The sequence below is a fragment of the Saccopteryx bilineata genome, chromosome 6 (genome assembly GCF_036850765.1).
Source record: "Saccopteryx bilineata isolate mSacBil1 chromosome 6, mSacBil1_pri_phased_curated, whole genome shotgun sequence".
NCBI lineage: Eukaryota > Metazoa > Chordata > Mammalia > Chiroptera > Emballonuridae > Saccopteryx > Saccopteryx bilineata.
Window position 1 is genome coordinate 32330964 of NC_089495.1, and position 16951 is coordinate 32347914.

Consider the following 16951-nt stretch of genomic DNA (forward strand, 5'->3'; position numbering starts at 1 on the left):
GTCTTTGTACCTCTTGTCTATCTAAACTCACTCTCTGGATGATCTCATCTGGTCCCATACTTTAAATATTATCAATACACTGACAGCTCCCAAGACTTTTCTCTAGCACAGACCTCTTCTCTGAAATCCAAACTGTAAAGCCAGTAGCCACAGCCACCATCACAGCTGCTTGGCCCATGTAGGTTCACACTAGATTCAGACAGACAGTAATGAAACAATGGAGACAAGAACTGGTGGGCCATTAGCTTTAATCCTAGCTTGCACCTGGCAGGCAAGAAATACACACAGTGGGAAAACACTTCCCTTTCCATTCAGGGCTCCCAAAGCCACTGACTTATCTGAGTTTCCTAGAATCAAAGTTTCTATCTACCTCACCAGCCTTCTTCACCTCTGTTCCCCATCTCCTTCTCTCTGCACAAACTGGCTTCTCCTTCAGCACTCTACCATCTTGGCTGCTTCTCCTCTCCTCCACGTGGCCTTTCTCTGCTCTCCTCTAGCATGGGGTCCTCTGCCGCATTTTATAGTGTAGAAATCAAAACCTTTAATCCAATATATAAACAAGGAAGTCTCTGATACAAAGTCACTTGAGGCACAATGGGATTCCTCATGAGAGTGTTGAGTTGAGAAGATCTTAGTATTAAAAGGGTGCGAAAGGCTTAGTCTTAAAACTAAGCCTTAGGCTCTAATGACCCTTTCTGCTTACAGCCTGTTCCCCACACCCAATGTAAACTATAAGCGAGCAAACATATATCATATTTACAAACTTATTTGACCAACACAGACCCATGACACAACTGACTTGTGGGCATTTCATTTAGATGTCTAACATCCCTCAAAACAAATTCTTATATCCTCCCAAGTGCTTCTTCTACAAACACCTCCATCTCAAGCCAAAAACCTTGAAAATCATTCTTGAATCCTCTTTTTCTCTCAAACTGATAAGGAGAATTGTAGAGTTAAAATTTTAGCTTGAGTAATAGTGCCTTTAGTTGTAATCAATAGGTTTAATGATTAATGTAAGTAGAAGCTGTGTTCCAGGAACTGGGATACCTGACAGACCCTACATGACTTAAGGAGATCTGCAAGCAATCCACCTTTGTGACCCAGGGGACTGCAAATAATCCACTTTTGTGCTCCAGAGGTCTGCAATCAAAGCCTTTAAGCCTTTGTGTTCCAAGAATGGAAAACCCGCTGACTATGATCCAATTAATTTTGACTATGATCTAATTAACTCTCCCTGAAATTCCAACACCCTTACCTACCCTTTCCTTCCCCTGATAAAAAGTTTGGCTTGGGATAGAATGTTGAGATGGCTTTTTAGGTTATGTAACCCCCATCTCCTCAAATCTCTGGCCATCTCAATAAAGTGCCCATAAAGATTCAGTCCCTGTCTTGGCCCCGGCAGGTTGGCTCAACAGTAGAACATTGGCTCAGCATGTGGATGTCCCGGGTTTGATTCCTGGTCAAGCCACACAAGAGAAATGATCATGTGCTTCTCCACCCCTCCCCCTTCCCTCTCTTTCTCACTTCTCCTCCCACAGCCATGGTTCCATTGGTTCAAGTGTATCGCCCTAGGTGCTGAGGCTGGCTCCGTGGAGCCTCCACCTAGGCCACTAAAAATAGCTCGACTGGCCCTGGCCGGTTGGCTCAGTGGTAGAGCATCGGCCTGGTGTGCAGGAGTCCCGGGTTTGATTCCCGGCCAGGGCACACAGGAGAGGTGCCCATTTGCTTCTCCACCCCTCCCCCTCTCCTTCCTTTCTGTCTCTCTCTTCCCCTCCCACAGCAAGGCTCTATTGGAGCAAAGATGGCCCGGGCGCTGGGGATGGCTCTGTGGCCTCTGCCTCAGGCGCTAGAATGGCTCTGGACACAACAGAGCGACGCCCCAGAGGGGCAAAGCATCGCCCCCTTGTGGGCATGCCAGGTGGATCCCGGCCGGGCGCATGCGGGAGTGTGTCTGACTGCCTCCCCGTTTCCAGCTTCGGAAAAATGAAAAAAAAAAAAAAATAGCTCAATTGTGAACATGGCCCCAGATGGGCAGAGCACCAGCCCCAGATGGGGTTGCCAGGTGGATCCTGGTCAGGGTGCATGCAGGAGTCTATCAATCCCTGTCTCTACCTATTTGACTAAGTGGTGACAGGCATCACGAACGCCAGTATTTTCAGTGCCCACATTCAACCCATCAAAAACATCTTGTTTTTTCCACCTTCAAAGTATATCCAGAGTTTGACCGTTCCCCACCCCTCCACTGCGACCACCCTACCCCCCCTCCACCCTCTCTTGCTGATCATTGCCTCCTAGCTGACTCCTGCCTCCAGGCGGCCCTCCTGCAGTGTGCTCTCAACACATTGGCAACAAGTATGATCAGTTTTGTTTTCTAATTTTTTATTGAATTTTTGGGGTGACATTGGTTAATAAAATGATAAAGGTTTCAGGTGTACAATTCTATAAAATGACATCTGTATATTGTATTGTGTGTTCACCACCCTAAGTCAAGTTTTGTTCCATCACCCTTTATTCTCCCTTTACACACTGCTACCATGAGATTCTCCGCATAAGTGAAATTATATTCTCTGACTGGTTTATTTCACTTAACGTAATGCTCTCCAGGTCCACCTATGCTGTTGCAAAGGGTAAGATTTCCTTCCTTTTTACAGCTAAGTAGTATTCCATTGTGTAAATACACTACAGCTTTTTTATCCACTTATCTACTGGTGGACACTACAGCTGCTTCCAAATTGTGGCTATTGTAAATAATGCGGCAATGAACATAGGGGTGCATGTATTCTTTCGAGTTATTGTTCTGGATTTCTTCGGATATATTCCCTGAGGTGGAATCACTGAGTCATAAGGCAGTTCCAGTTTTAATTTTTTGAAGATACTCCATACCTCTTTCCACAGTGGCTGCACCAATCTGCATGTGCATGAGGGTTCCCTGTTCTCCACATCCTCGCCAACCCTTGTTATTTGTTAACTTACTAATAATAGCCATTCTGACAGGTGTGAGGTAATATCTTATTGTGGTTTAAATTTGTATTTCTCTGATGATTAGTGATGTCAAGCATATTTTCATGTCTATTGGCCATCTGTACATCCTTTTGGAGAAGTGTCTACCCAGGTTCTTTGCCCATTTTTAAGTTGAATTGTTTGGGGGTTTTTTTTATGTTGAGTTTTGTAAGTTCTTTATACATTTTGGATATTAACCCCTTATCAGATGTATCTGGTGAATATATTCTCCCACACAGAGGGTTGTCTTTCATTTTGTTGTTGATTTCCTTTGCTGTGCAAAAATCTTTTAGTTTGATGTAGTCCCATTTTTTTATATTTTTTGTTTCTTTGTTTCCCTGGCCCAAAGTGATTTATCAGAAAAATATATCGCTACAAGAAGTGTCCGAGATTTTACTATGTTTTCTTCTAGATTTTTCTGGTTTCAAGTCTAACATCAACTCTAACTCATTTCGAGTTTATTCTTATGAGTGGCATAGGTTGGTGGTGTAGTTTCATTTTTTTGCACCTTTCTGTCCCATTTTCCCAACACCATTTATTGACTAAACTATCTTTACCCCATTGTACGTTCTTGCCTCCTTTGTCAAATATTAATTGACCATAAAGGTATGGGTGTATTTGTGGGTTCTCCATTCTGTTCCATTAATCTATATGCCTGTTTTTATGCCAGTACCATGCTGTTTTGATTACCATGGTCTTGTAGTATAGTTTGATATCAGGTAGCATGATTCTTACAACTTTGTTATTCTTTTTCAAGATTACTGTGGCTATTTTTGGCCTTCTTGGTTCCATATAAATTTTTGGATTATTTGTTCTAATTATGTGAAACATACCATTGATATTTTGATAAGCATTGCATTGAATCTATAGATTGCTTTGGGTAGTATAGGCATTTTTTTTTATTTTTATTTATTGATTTTAGTGAGAAGGGAAGGGAGGGAGAAAGGGAGAGTAAGAGAGAGAGAGACAGGAACATTGATGTTTTTGATGTGCCCTCACTGGGGATTGAACTGGAAACCCCTGCACTTCGGGATAAAGTTCTAACCAACCAACCTATCTGGCCAGGACAGTACAGGCATGTTAATTAGGTCAATTCTTCCTATCCATGAACACAGTATATACTTCCACTTATCTGTATCTTCTTCACTTTCTTTCTTCAGTGTCTTATAATTTTCTAAGTATAGGACACAGTGACTCATTTAATTAATAGACGATGTTACTCCTTTTCTCAAAGCTTCCCAGGTTTGAGGAAGCTCACGCTGGCCTCATTACTCCACATTCAGGGCCTCAAGCATATCCAAATGCAGGGCCTCTGCTGGCCTGGACTGCTCTTCCTCCAAACATCCACATGGACCACTCACTCCTGTGGTCTCAGCCCCAGTTACTTTATTACTGAGACCCTCTGGATACCCCCTCTCCACACACTCCTTATCCTCTGGCTTCGGTTTCTCCATTTCACATTTCAGCCCTCCTAGATATTTACTTATGTGTTTGCCATACCTCCCCCACTGGAATATAAACTCTGAGAGGGCAGGGACTGGGTCAGCTTGACCCACCCCTATATTCTAAAACTTTAGATCTGTGTTTGTCAGGTCTCAGTATTTTGAACACATACAATTTCAGAAACCATGTCCCTGTTACAGAAACTGAAGGATGGGAAAGAGAAGTGCATCATTTCTGTCACGAGGAAATCAAAGAAAGGGCCACAGCTCAGAGCCGTCACAGTCCTGGAGCCAGCGGTTCCCTTCACTGACCCACCCCAAGGGACAGACAAGTGACAAGGGGACTGCTCGCCAGCAGCTCCTCCACTCTCTCTGCAGCGACCCTGGAAGTCAAGAGGAGACAGAAAGGACAAATGGAGAAGGGGCTGTTCTGGAGGAGGATGGGGCCTCTTTTTTTCCTCCTTACTTACCCCCTCCCCCCACTCACCCAGCTTGAACCCAGAGGGATGAGTGGATAGAGTGCACAGCAGACACTGAACCACGCTGGGAATCTGACACCCAGCAGCAGTGTCACCCGGATGAGCCTTAAGCACTCTGTGCCTCCATTTCCTCCCTGTAAAACAAGAGTGATGACCAAATGTTCCAGAACTTGAAAATAAAGAGTAGTCTCAGACTCTTTTTCCTTTCTTATTTATGTCTTATCATTCTTAAAAGTCTAAAATTTAAAGAGAGGCTCTCCTTAGGTATTTCCGTGTATTGTAAGTTGTTCCCTTATTTCCAAACATCCTTCTTGAGTTCCTCACCTGCTCTCTCCATTCTGCTCCCCCCCCCTTTTTTTTCTTTTTCTTTTTTTCCCATAACTTTCCTTTTTACTTCCCACATTCTGAAAACCCTAAGTTCCAGGCAGGCAGGCAGGCAGGGGATGGCTGGCAGAATAGGAAACATCCCAGTCCTCCTTTCTCACATCCTGGAGCCCTACGGGGCAATTTCATTGTCAGCAGGAAAAAAACCACGAAGGGCAGCGAGAGAGAGAGAATCCACAGGAGAACCTCCAATCCATTCTTCCCCCTTCCCTCACTCGTTGCACAGTCACAGTGCCCCTAGCTTACTAAACAGAAAGAATTTCTGAGAAGGAAGCAAAGCCTGGAATGACAGGGCACCCAAGGGGCCTCACGCACCATTCCCCTGACCAAGCCAAACGGCCCCTCAGCATCCCACACTGGCTCTTGGCTCCAGACCGCCACTCACATCAAGGATATCTTTGCTTCCACCCAAATTGCCCTCATCCTTCAAGGCTCAGGGCTCAGGACCAGATGCTTCTATGAGCGTTCTGAGACCACTCGCCTCCTCACGGACCTCCACTGTCCTCAGCTTCTCCACTGGGCTCATGCCGGGACTCAGCTGAACACACCCTCGTGCTGGAAGTCATCTTGTGCGTGCTACTGTTCACTTTTCAAGGCCTTACCAAGGCCACCAGGGGGGTTGTGTCCCTCACCTCTCTCACTAAGGACCCATAGTCCAGCCAGAAGCCCTTATTGATTATGAGCTTAGGCAGTACTGTTAGGCAGAAAATCTGGTTCATTCCATGATGCCTCTCTGTGGACTAACCATACCAACAAACTGAAGTGAGTGGCTTTGCCTTTCCAAGCGTCAATTACCTCCTCTGCAAAACGAAGATAACAACACCTTCCCCACCTACCTCTGAGCCTAGGAATATAAAACACCATATGAACACGCATTATTATTAAAATAAACAGAGCAGCAAATCAGCCACTCGGCCCACAATCTGCCCTACCTTCAGGCTGGCTTAGCTACTTTTCCCAATTAAGCCTGTGAAAGCCCCAAGGATGTGCCCATCAGAGCTGCCACCTGCCCTGCTGAGGGACGGCACCCCAGAGCCCCCACATGACCTGGGCACACATCATGGGGCCAGCCAGCTGTGACTTCCACAGAGAACAGGACTCTCAGGTTGCCTGGAGTTCATGCAACAGAGAAAACCACATGGCATGCAAATGCATTCCGGAAAGAAGCAGTAAATGAGACACTTGGTCAGGAGGCAGGACCCTGAGGTCGCCTCTGGAGAGCCTTCAGCACCCAGAGACGCTCCTCTAAATGTGATAGCTGTCAGTGCATTCACTTGGCCTCAATTACTAAGCAAACGAAGGAAAAGGCATGGCTTCTGGGAAAGAGGGGAGGACGGCTCCACACTTTCCCGGCGGAAATCAGTCAGCCATTCTCAGCAGCACGGGAGCACACCTAAATGGCCGCTCTGGCAGAGGCGCAGGCTCTGAGACCAAAGCTCCTTGTTACCTACCTCTGCCTCTCGCTAGCTGTGTGGCTTGAGCCAAGTCCGAGCTTCTCTGAGCCTCAATCCCCCCACTTGTGAGGTCAGCAGATGTATGTGATGCGTGTAAACAGGCCACCTGAAAGGCTAAGATAAGTCTGACCACTGTAGGTAGGCGACAGGGCCTTGAAATGTGTGTGGATGGGGGATCAGGTGGGGAGTAAGGAACAAGGATGAGCTCATGGTCATCATTCTCTGCACAGAGATTCCTGCACCCTCAACATCTGAAGCAGACGCTGACCTTACTGAGGGAGGCCAGGTAGCCCGGGCCACGTTTCCTGCATGCATTGATCTGATCCGCACCAAATGGATTAAGGACGCCCTGCCCCATTATGCTTTATAGTGAGCGACATAGTGCCTGACACATTGCTACATGTGTACACACTGTTTAAACATTTGTAGTTTGAGTAAGTAACTTGAAGAGCATGTTTTTTTCCTGATTTGTAAAATAATACTTTGCTGTAGGAAATTTGTTTAACAACATAAAAAAATCGCTTGTTCATTAAAAGCCACAGATAACCACTATTATCACTTTGCTTTATTATTCTATTCTATTTTTCAGAACTGAATACATCTCTATTTTTTTACAAAGTTGCATGTATGTTCTATTTACTTAAACCTTTATCTACTTAATGTATATTAGCACTTTCCCATATTCTTATATATTATTCAATGTAATTTTAATAGCTTCCTTGATTTCCATTTTATAGATGAGCTATATTAGATTTAATTAATCCCGCCACATCATGTTTTGTTATAATGAATAATGCTGAAAGGAATATCCTTGATTAGAGCTATTTTGCACATCTCTGATAATTTCCTTAGGAAAAATTACTAGAAGGGCAATTGCTTACTGGTTCAAAGGATATGTTTTTGAGACATGTCTCCCATATTTGAAAATTATCTTCCTACAACATTAGATATTATCATTTTCAGTTCTGGTAATCTGGTAGGTGGATAATGATATCTTATTTTTTAAGTTCATATTTTAATTATTAGTAAGGTTGAACACTTTTGCATATTTTTCTGGCCATTTGTTTCTTTGCTCTGTGTTTTCCCACTTATCTATCAAGGGACAGACTGATTTCTTAAATATTTTATGGACAAGAGAATTAGTCCACAGCCTCCTTTAATGACCCTGCCCCTGTGTCCAACAGCCCCTCCATTAGGGCATTAATGCTCGTGTCTAACTCATACCTTCTCCTGTCCCTTAAACCATTTGCTCTCAACCTGTCTGGAGGTGGGCGGGGGCCCTGCTCCATCTTTCATCTAATGGTGCAACCTTTCCTCACCTGTCTGTATCTCCTCCAGGAAATGAATAATTTCTCTTTATTTTTGCCTAATCTAGTGTAATTTATGAAGTCAGAGTATCACCCTTTGATGCTGTCCCCTCCTCTCCTCCTAAAATCACCATCTTCCTCCAGGCCCTCATCGCTTCTCACGTGGATAGCAGAAAATTAATTCAGAATCAGCCTTTCCATCCTCCCAAGCTTGCCCCTCCCACATCTCACCCCCACTCTCCATTTCACAGCTCCTCTTCCTAAATGCAAATGTGACTGAGTCTTTTTCTGCTTAAAACCTTTTTTGCTCCTCATTTTGGCCAGCTAGTCTCTCCCTACCTGGAAGCATCCACATCTCTTCCGTTCCCCCACCCCCAAAACACACCTCATGTGCTTAGACATAGCAACACTCAAGTATTACTCATAGAGTTCTGACATACTGTGCTGTTGCATGTTTCTAAGTCTTGCAAATGTGACTGTTCTCCTTCCCAGCCCTCCCCTGTGCCCCTGGTGGGGTCCTGTCTATTTCTCAAGTCCCTCTCAGGTGTTCCTCTCTCCAGGAGGCCTCCTCTGACCATGCTAAGTAAAGGTCACCATGTGTACTCTGCATCCAGAACATGCTACTATCATGCTACTACACCTTACTGTATTCTAGTGAAGTCTGTGCATCAAAACTGAGTCAGAAGTGTGAAGTCAGCTGAATGTCATTCTGAATGGTAAGGACACAGTGGGAGCCCCCTGGGCTGCCCAGTGCATCTGACATATTTCTGTGGGTCATGGGGTCCTTCACCTTCCACTGACAGGCCCCCCAGTGGCCTGGTTTCCTATCTTTTCACATGCTATCCCACCCCTCCTTTCTCTTCTTCAATTCCGCAAACTCTCTCCACCCTTCAAGCTTGTCTCACATCCCGGGCAGTCCAGCTCCTGGGGCCCACTGTGTCCTCTCTTTCGGCTCCACTTGTACCTGGACAAACATTGCACTTGGCTGCCTCTGGGGCTAGTGGTCTTTCCTATCTGGTCTGATAGACCCCCTAATGCCAGCATCAGTGTGTGCTGGGCGCAAGGACTCAGGATGCCCTTGTGAGCTCAGAGACTCACCAGCAGCTGCAGGAGGGGAAGGCTCACGCCCTGCCCGCCCCGGGGCCACTCATTACTGACCCCTAATTAGCCCAGCACAAATCTCTGTGTTTTCTTTCTTTTTCTCAGTGACTACACACATGAGCTTACTATTCATGCATTTATTTTGTGGGGCTCATGTCACTCATTCATCTTGCTTCCTATGTGACTCAAACCGCTCCCAGGCAAAGCCCTCCACAGCTTCTGCCCCGTTCTCCTGAGAGGGAGACCCTGCTTTTCTCTCAGGGTCAATGCTGGGGGCTGCGCTCCGTACCCCACCCCAGCCCACCATCAGCAGCCCCTGGCCCTAAGCTAGCCCACACCTTGGCAGCAGCCTCCTTGGGCCCCCTAACATTCCAGCAGTGGGGCTCCACGCACTCCCAGCTCCCAGGAGAAGTATCCGCCCAATAACGAATCAAGTCTGGCTGGAAGGAATGTAGAATTTAAGCCTACAATGTAGAAGCTTCTCTCAGGAATGAGAATTTGAATGAAACTGAAATTCTTCTTCATTTTGTGAAGGTGACTAGTGAAGTGTCCTATCCAGAGGTTCCTTTGTTTCACGCATCCCAGGAGGAGTCTCTTGCCTTTGTGAGGTTCAGATTAAACGATGTCTTCTTTTATTCGTATCTCCCTTGCTGGTCCTCCCACCTCCCCCCCCCCCATCCCTCTCTCTTGGCACCAATTTCTCGCCCGCATTCTGCTACCCCTGGCCTTGCAATAGCCCCTTTCCAACCGCTGACTGGGACTCCAGCGCTGGCAGTATAAATCAGGGAAGCTGGAGTTGAGTGCACGGTGCTAGTAATGGGCACTCAGTAAATACTGCTTAACTGCAGGTGTCCCTGTCCCTGCCATTTGCTTAGAGAGAAATTAGGAGCCCAGAAAAAGCAAGCGGTCTATTCGATTTGGAAACAAGAAAGACAAAAAAAAAAAAAAAAAAAAAATGAGCTACGAAGCAAATAACACTGACTTGGGAGATGAAGGACCTTGATTCTGGTCCCAGCTCTGCCATCGGGTCACTGCGTGATGATGCCAAGGACTGTTACCTCTCTGGGCCTCATTTGCCACGTCTGGAAATGAAAGATTAGACTTGATGAGAGATCCTCAATCAAGCTCTAGGCAGGACCTGCCAGTCACGGGAGCTCCCGGGAGGGCAGTGCAGGTGGGCTGCCCTCCTTTCCCGCTCCTCCCAGGGGCCTGGCTTCTCAGCCACTTGGAGAGCCCGAGAGCAAAGGTGGGGTTTCAGAGGACTGAAAAAGGAGCCTCGGAACGAGGCGGAGGGATCCCCAAAGTAGACAGCCCCTTCCTTGCTCAGCCTCACAGCCCCCCCGCTTCCCCCACCCCAGCTGAATCTCCTGCTTATCCATTTCCTAAAGATCATCACAGAGGCTCCACAACCTTCCCTTTTTAACAGCTCTTGCTGATGGAAAATTCTTCCTCATACCTAATCTAAGTCCATCTGCTGCAATTTCTGTCTATTTTCTCTCGTTCAATCCTGCTGGAGATGGAGAACAGCTGGTCGCCATCCTCCATATAACATCCCCTCCTAAACCAAAATCAGTTATTACATCACCCCTCAGCCTGTTTTCCCTCTGGTGTAACAGGCACCATCCTTCCGACCTGCCTTCCCGGATTCCAGCTCCGAAAGCGCCACCCAGCATGCGGCCTGCATCGGGGGCTGCTCTGCAGGCTCCAGTCGTTCCAAAGCTGTAGCATTCCCAGCTGGATGAGGGACCCGGGTGACAAGATCCAGAGAGAAAGAGCTCAACTAGTCCAAGCCCCTGGGTTTACATACGAGGGAACTGAACGGCAGAGCAAGGAAGTGGAGCAACCAAGGTCTGAGGAACCACACTCCTGGACCTGGACCCCGAATATTGCCACCAATGTCTTGCGTGGCCACGTCCCTGATGTGGGAAAGAGCAGGATTAGCCTTCACTGAAAAGTGCAGACACTCCCTATCCGACTCGGCCTTTCTAATCTCAGTAGCAAGACTATACTTTCAGGGATCATTTCTATAGTTTGTCTAATCTCAGTAGCAGATAACTGCAACTCCACTATGAACAGTTTTGATTTCCGTCAAGAACTCAAATGCCTCTCTTAGTGACAACACCGCTAACTGTTCACACCTTAGTATGAAGTAGTAGATTTGATTCTTTTCACTCTTGATAGAGAGATTTAGAGGTGAGATGAGAATAGAGGACAAAGAAACTGAGAAAATGACAGACAAATTTCAGTGTTTGCTAACATTTCAAGGTCAGTCCTGAGCGTGGAGGCTGAGGGTGGGGGAGCCAGTGGAGCAGGGAAGGCTTCGCCTGGTGGGAATCCCTTGCGTCTGACAGGCCGGTGCTTAGAAACATCTGCCCCGCCTGTCTGTCATGTCAAAGGAAAGCTGTGCCACCCCAGGTGCTCTTGCGAGGCCTGCGTGGAATTGAACATGGCGAAAGGGTTACCTCCTCGTTCCCACGGGACGATACACGTGCATCCCAGAATTCCTGGCTCCCCCTGGCTGTTTCAGATGTGAGGTGAGCAGGGTGTCTAGATGAAATCTCACCCTGTAGGTACCCTTATGACGTGACAGGAAAAACTAATCAGATGGACAGGGAGGAAGATATATTTGAGATTAAGTACAAAAGTTCAGGTACCTGCTTCAGTAACTGCCAAGTGGGGAGAGAAAAAGGTGGAAGAAAAGTGAATCAGGTGAACCATTTACTAATAATTTTGGCTATGAAATTGTCCCAAGTGAAGAATGAACGGGCAAAATAACAGAGTGTGGTGCATACATTTCAGAGCCTAGATTTCAAAGCAGCCTTCCCCCTATCTTGAATAAGCAGAAGCATCGTATTCCAATCTTTTTACCTTTCAGGAGGGGCTCCAGACTATTTCAAACCTCCAGACAGACACACCCTTCCTCAGGGTAACCAGGGAGTTCACACAGCCACCGAAGAAAAAGAAGACGTGTCAACAGCATTTACAAAAACACCTAACACAATAAGTGTGCTTATTTGATTTCTCCAAAACCACAAAATTAAATTTTAAAGTAGAAGTCGAAAAGGTTCTTTTCTGATAAAAATTCTAATATGTTTTCAATCTTATTTCAGGGGACAGTTTTCTTTAACAGCAAAATCAGCACAAAATGACAAGATCAAAGCAAGTTGGCAAAGAGATTATTTACTGATGTGTTTATGATGAAAGGGGATGACAGGAAGGAGATGGGATGGAGAAACAGAAAAGTAAGGAAGGGATTTCGACTTGGCAAGTACATCACCCAGGGCAACCTCTTTCTGTGATAACAGAAAGAGGCAACCCCTTTGCAGCACCGTGGTTAAATAAGAGAAATTCTAGTTGGCCAACTGAGGGGAGGAGAAAATGCTAGCTCTAGGGATGATGCCTATGCAGGGTCCTGGCTAAAGCAACGATGTTTGATGAAATAACAACTAACAAATGTAACTTTCTGAGCACCAATTGGGCCATCCGTACACAAGCTTTCCAACAACTAATCAGCCTAACACCAGCACTAGAAATTAAATTCTCCGAACTAGATCATGGCAGAGGGGTAGATCTGGGTGTCATGCCCCATCACCTACGGTGAAGTTGCAATGATGGTATTTTGCATTTTGTCAATTACTGTTCAGTTTCTATTATGCTTTTTTTTAGTCCGAAGTTGTTATTTTAATGATCTCTGTTCCAAATGGGGAACTGAAGGGAAGAGGAATGAGGGGGAGGGAGAGGGAGGCAAAGCTAGTGCTCCAGCCTGTCCCACTTGTGCTTCAGGGCTCCCTCCAGTCCCTGCCCCCAGCCTGCCTCTTTCTTCTCTCGGCATGAGTCACCATTCAGAAGCTGCTTTAAAAACCTTACTTTTAATGTCCTCTGTCACGATAGAAACCCATCAAATATAGCAGCAATGAAAGGGACCCTAATTTTGTTACCTGTTCCTGGTTCTAGACACCCTATCAAACTCAAAAGTATTTTCTAGTTTTATCACTGTCTTCATGAAAACCAAGGTGCCTCCTTTTCAAAACCCCCCACCTGCTGGGCGCTGCCTCTCCTGGGCTCTCTGGGAGTCTTGTGCCCTGGACAGACCACAGAGGAGGAGGCTTGGGGTCAGTTGTAACTGGAAGCCAATAAAGGTCCAGTGTCCACTCCAGGCTTCTGAACCCGAAGGCATTATAATTTATGAGACTACAAGTTTATTTTGTTTACTGTCAGATGACATGTGCAGAAGAGAAAGCTGACTGACTGTATCCTAACCAAAAAAAAGTCAGGCAGCTGTTTTGTTTTATTTTTTTTAATCATTGTAGGTAGAATTTAAACAATAACAATTCCTATGCAAAATAGCTGCCCAAACGTGCTGGAAAAAAATCTGTTGTAGAGGTTAAAAAAAAATATGAATTAAAAATTGAACATGATTTGTGGAGCCAGAGAATGGAGGTTGTCGCCTGCACCTCAGCAGGAAGGGTGTCACAGGGAAAAGGTGTTGCTGGAAGATCCCTCCCAGAAAGTTCACTTCCTGCCAGGACTGGGGATCAGATTCCCCAGCTTCAGGTCGAGGATAGAAATCAGGGTCAGAAAATTTGCCTGAATTCCCCAAACCTTAAAGACCTGTGAGATCAACCCCAGACTGGGAGCTTCAGAGTACCAGCAGGTCCGAGGACATACCTGGCGAAGTGACGGGAGCATTCCAATAGGAAGTTCATTCGAGACCAAGCACATCACCTTCTCTGCTGTGGGCTCCCTGCTTCTTAGGAGGCCCGGCTACCTAAACCTCCTATTGGGAGAAGCTCAGACACTCCAGGAAAGGAGTTTTCTCTGGGTCCAAAGTGGGTCCAAGAGCAAGTGAGCCCTGGTGGTCCCACAACTACAATGCACTAGGGTCCTACAAGGCTGAACCAGCTGCCTGCAGTGACAAGCTTTTCCACTCGAAAAGCAGTCATTAGAAGCAGTGTGGTTGGTGGCTCTAGCAACTTCTGGGCTACAAAGGAGCAATACCTGCACACCTAAGCAGAGCCAGCCCCCAGCAACCAGCCCCCTCACCAGCTTCCACCTCCCAGAGTGGCTGTCATGCTCAGCACTGAATGGCCCTTCTCTGATAAGAGTGGAAACACGGGTGAAATTAGCTCCATCCCTTTCATTTCCGTATACACCAAGCCTGAAAACTCTTCCAGAGTTTTCACGAGCTAATCAATTAAGTAATTTCCTTTCCTTTTTCTACCAAGTAAAATGAACTGAGACAGAATGGGGAAAAGAGAAGGGGTAGAAAGGAGACAGAAGTTTGCGAAGGGCTCAAGTTGAAGGTCACTGTAGTGGAGAGGAGGCAGGTGAAGGTAAGGAAAAGGGGGCTGACCCTGTGGCAAAAACAAACAAACAAAAAACCAGCCAACCAATCACACCTCTCAGAATCAGCCTCCAGCCATGGGTCCACCAGAAAGCACACCCAGAGGTCCAACTCCCTTCACCCAACTAACCTGAATCTACAGCCCAACCCTGCAGGCACCCCAGTCAAAGACCAGACCTATTTCCACAGACGTGATCGCGGCTAATTGAGAGAGTAGTAAACAAACCCAGTTCTAGACAGCGCAGAAGTTTTCCAAATTGTCAGCTTGTTTTCCTCCCAACAAAAGACGGTGATTTCTCACCTTTGCCACATTTCCTCCCCTAAACTTTTCTCTTCTTTCTGCATTATCTTTACATATGCTAAACTGCGAGCCACTGAGCATGGAAGCGCAGGAGCAGGGGACGCAGGCAGGAGTACCTTTTCCGCGGAGCAGAGGGGCTGGTGCCCAGAGGCTCGCTGCCCTGCCGAGCCGTGGAAGGATGCTGCCGGGATGGAGCACGCTGAGGATTACGCGTTCCTGCCTCTGCGACCAGACCTTTCAGCAGCTCCGACCAACTGTGCTAGCGATGCACTTAGCAATTATCGGCTGCCGCCGACGCCCCGCCCTCTGCTCTTGCGATTGGCTCTCCAGTCCCGGGCAAGACTGCATTGGTTTCAACCGACCTCACTCATTGCCTTGGCTCCTACTATTATCTAAGCCATCAAAGGGAATAATTCCATGTTTCATTGACAACCTGTAAGGTTCTCCTCCGGCCCGGTGTGGGGGCAGGACTGGAAGTCCAGTGGAGGGAGGAGGGCAGAGTAGAAAAAGTGGGGGTAGAGGAGACGGAGAGCTCGAGAAGGGGTGGGGAGAGAGAGAGAGAGAGGGAGAGGGAGAGGGGGAGAGAGAGAGAGATGGAGCTATCAAGCAATCAGATTCTTGCTCCAGCATTTTAACTTCCACAAAACAGAGTCCATAGCAACAATTTTCTGGCCTTATTTTTCCCCCAACTGGTGCATGTTCCTGAGGGCAGAGAGAAATATAACGGCGGGGTTTCGCCTCTGTCAGACACGCTCTGGGAAGCAAAGCAAGGTAAGAACTGAAGGAATATAGGGGAATTGTTCCTGGGGCCACCCTGGAGGGCATGTGAAGGTCATTTTAGATTATTTGGAGAGACATATTATGCACCTCCCTGGGGTGTATCCATCAGTGCCTTCTCTCATGATCCACCTAAGCCCCCAACCTGAAAAGGCAGTTTCCCGTTGAAGCCTATTCAGAGTCTCTGAAGAGCTGCTTTTAAAGCCAGTGAAAGTCTGGAATTTCTCACTGTTCTCACTGGGAGAGCCCAGAGAGACAGGCATTCCTGAGCAAACAATTCTGCTTGGACCCTCACTTCTGCTTATTCTGACCAGGCTCCAATTAATTGCTTAGACTTACATCAGCAGCCGAGCAAGGGAGAAGAAGGAACCCCTCAAGGGGTGGGAACAGCTTAAATGCTTTCTCTTGTTCAACAAGGAATCATAAAACACAAGTTTTGACATTTTCCCCTGAATATATATAATTTTTTACAATACAGAAAAGATGCCATTTGGTAACTGAATTTTTTTAGAGGGGAAAAAAAAGAATTTAAAAAGGGTCTTTTAAAGAAAGCTCTTAGAATATAGCAAGTTTCACATAAGTTAGACTGAACTAACCTTTCGCCCTTCCCCTACTGGGATTCACATCTTTGAGTTCAAGCTATAGTCCCAGGTCTTTCCCCGCGATCTTGAACTGCAGTTCTTATCATTGTCTGCATCCTTGAAAGCAAAGGCATGTTCCCTCTGCCTTGTCCAGTGAGCTTCTGCTTCATTCATGCATGCCTGGCTTCCCTAAATACACTGCAAGATCTGGAATGACAGAGCCAGTACCACATATGTCTTGATCACTCCACCAAGAGCACCTAGCACTCAAAAAGTAGGCTGGCTAATAAAACCCAATTCAACCAGAAAGGGTGCAGGGCTCTGAGCCTATGGAGTTATCATTTGGCTGTGATAGCTCATCCCGCTAGACAGCATAGGGAGGAGGCCCACCCTGGAGTCCAGGAGGTAAAAATTCAAGACTAAGCACTGTGACTGCTGCAGTGAGGAAGTCCCTCCAAGCTCTTGGAGCCTTGTTCTCTCTGGAAAATGAAGCAGCCCTTCACTCAACGCCGCCCTTCTCCCGCAAGCATCGGGAGGAAAGAAAAAATGTGGGGTGCACTGTTTATTCGCGAGGCATACACCTTTTAAAAAATTAAGTCATTTTCATAATGGCTTTCCAAATATCAACATGGTGAAATGGAGAGTGACCGGATATTAAGAATCAAAACTAGAACAGGGATGTAGCAAAATATCCGTTTCGAGTGCATTCATTTGTCTAAGTGAAAGTCTTACAAAGGTATAATGGTAAAAATTAAATTTAGCTATTCGGTTAACATTG

The 16951-nt window shown here is 46.4% G+C and overlaps 1 protein-coding gene and 1 pseudogene across 2 annotated transcripts in view; one reads left to right on the forward strand and one right to left on the reverse strand.

The window, feature by feature from the left end:
* Positions 1 to 15049, reverse strand: part of ZMAT4 (zinc finger matrin-type 4) — a 361668-nt gene extending 346619 nt beyond the window's left edge. The window contains exons 1-2 of one of the 2 annotated variants that reach the window (XM_066236448.1): positions 14932 to 15049; positions 10153 to 10252 (exon numbers count right to left, since the gene is read on the reverse strand). The gene's annotated coding sequence lies outside the window, so the exon portion shown is untranslated. The remainder of the gene's footprint in view (positions 1 to 10152; positions 10253 to 14931) is intronic. The other variant, XM_066236449.1, reaches the window with a different exon arrangement.
* Positions 11170 to 11287, forward strand: LOC136309684 (small nucleolar RNA U3; annotated as a pseudogene).
* Positions 15050 to 16951: the final 1902 nt, after the last annotated feature.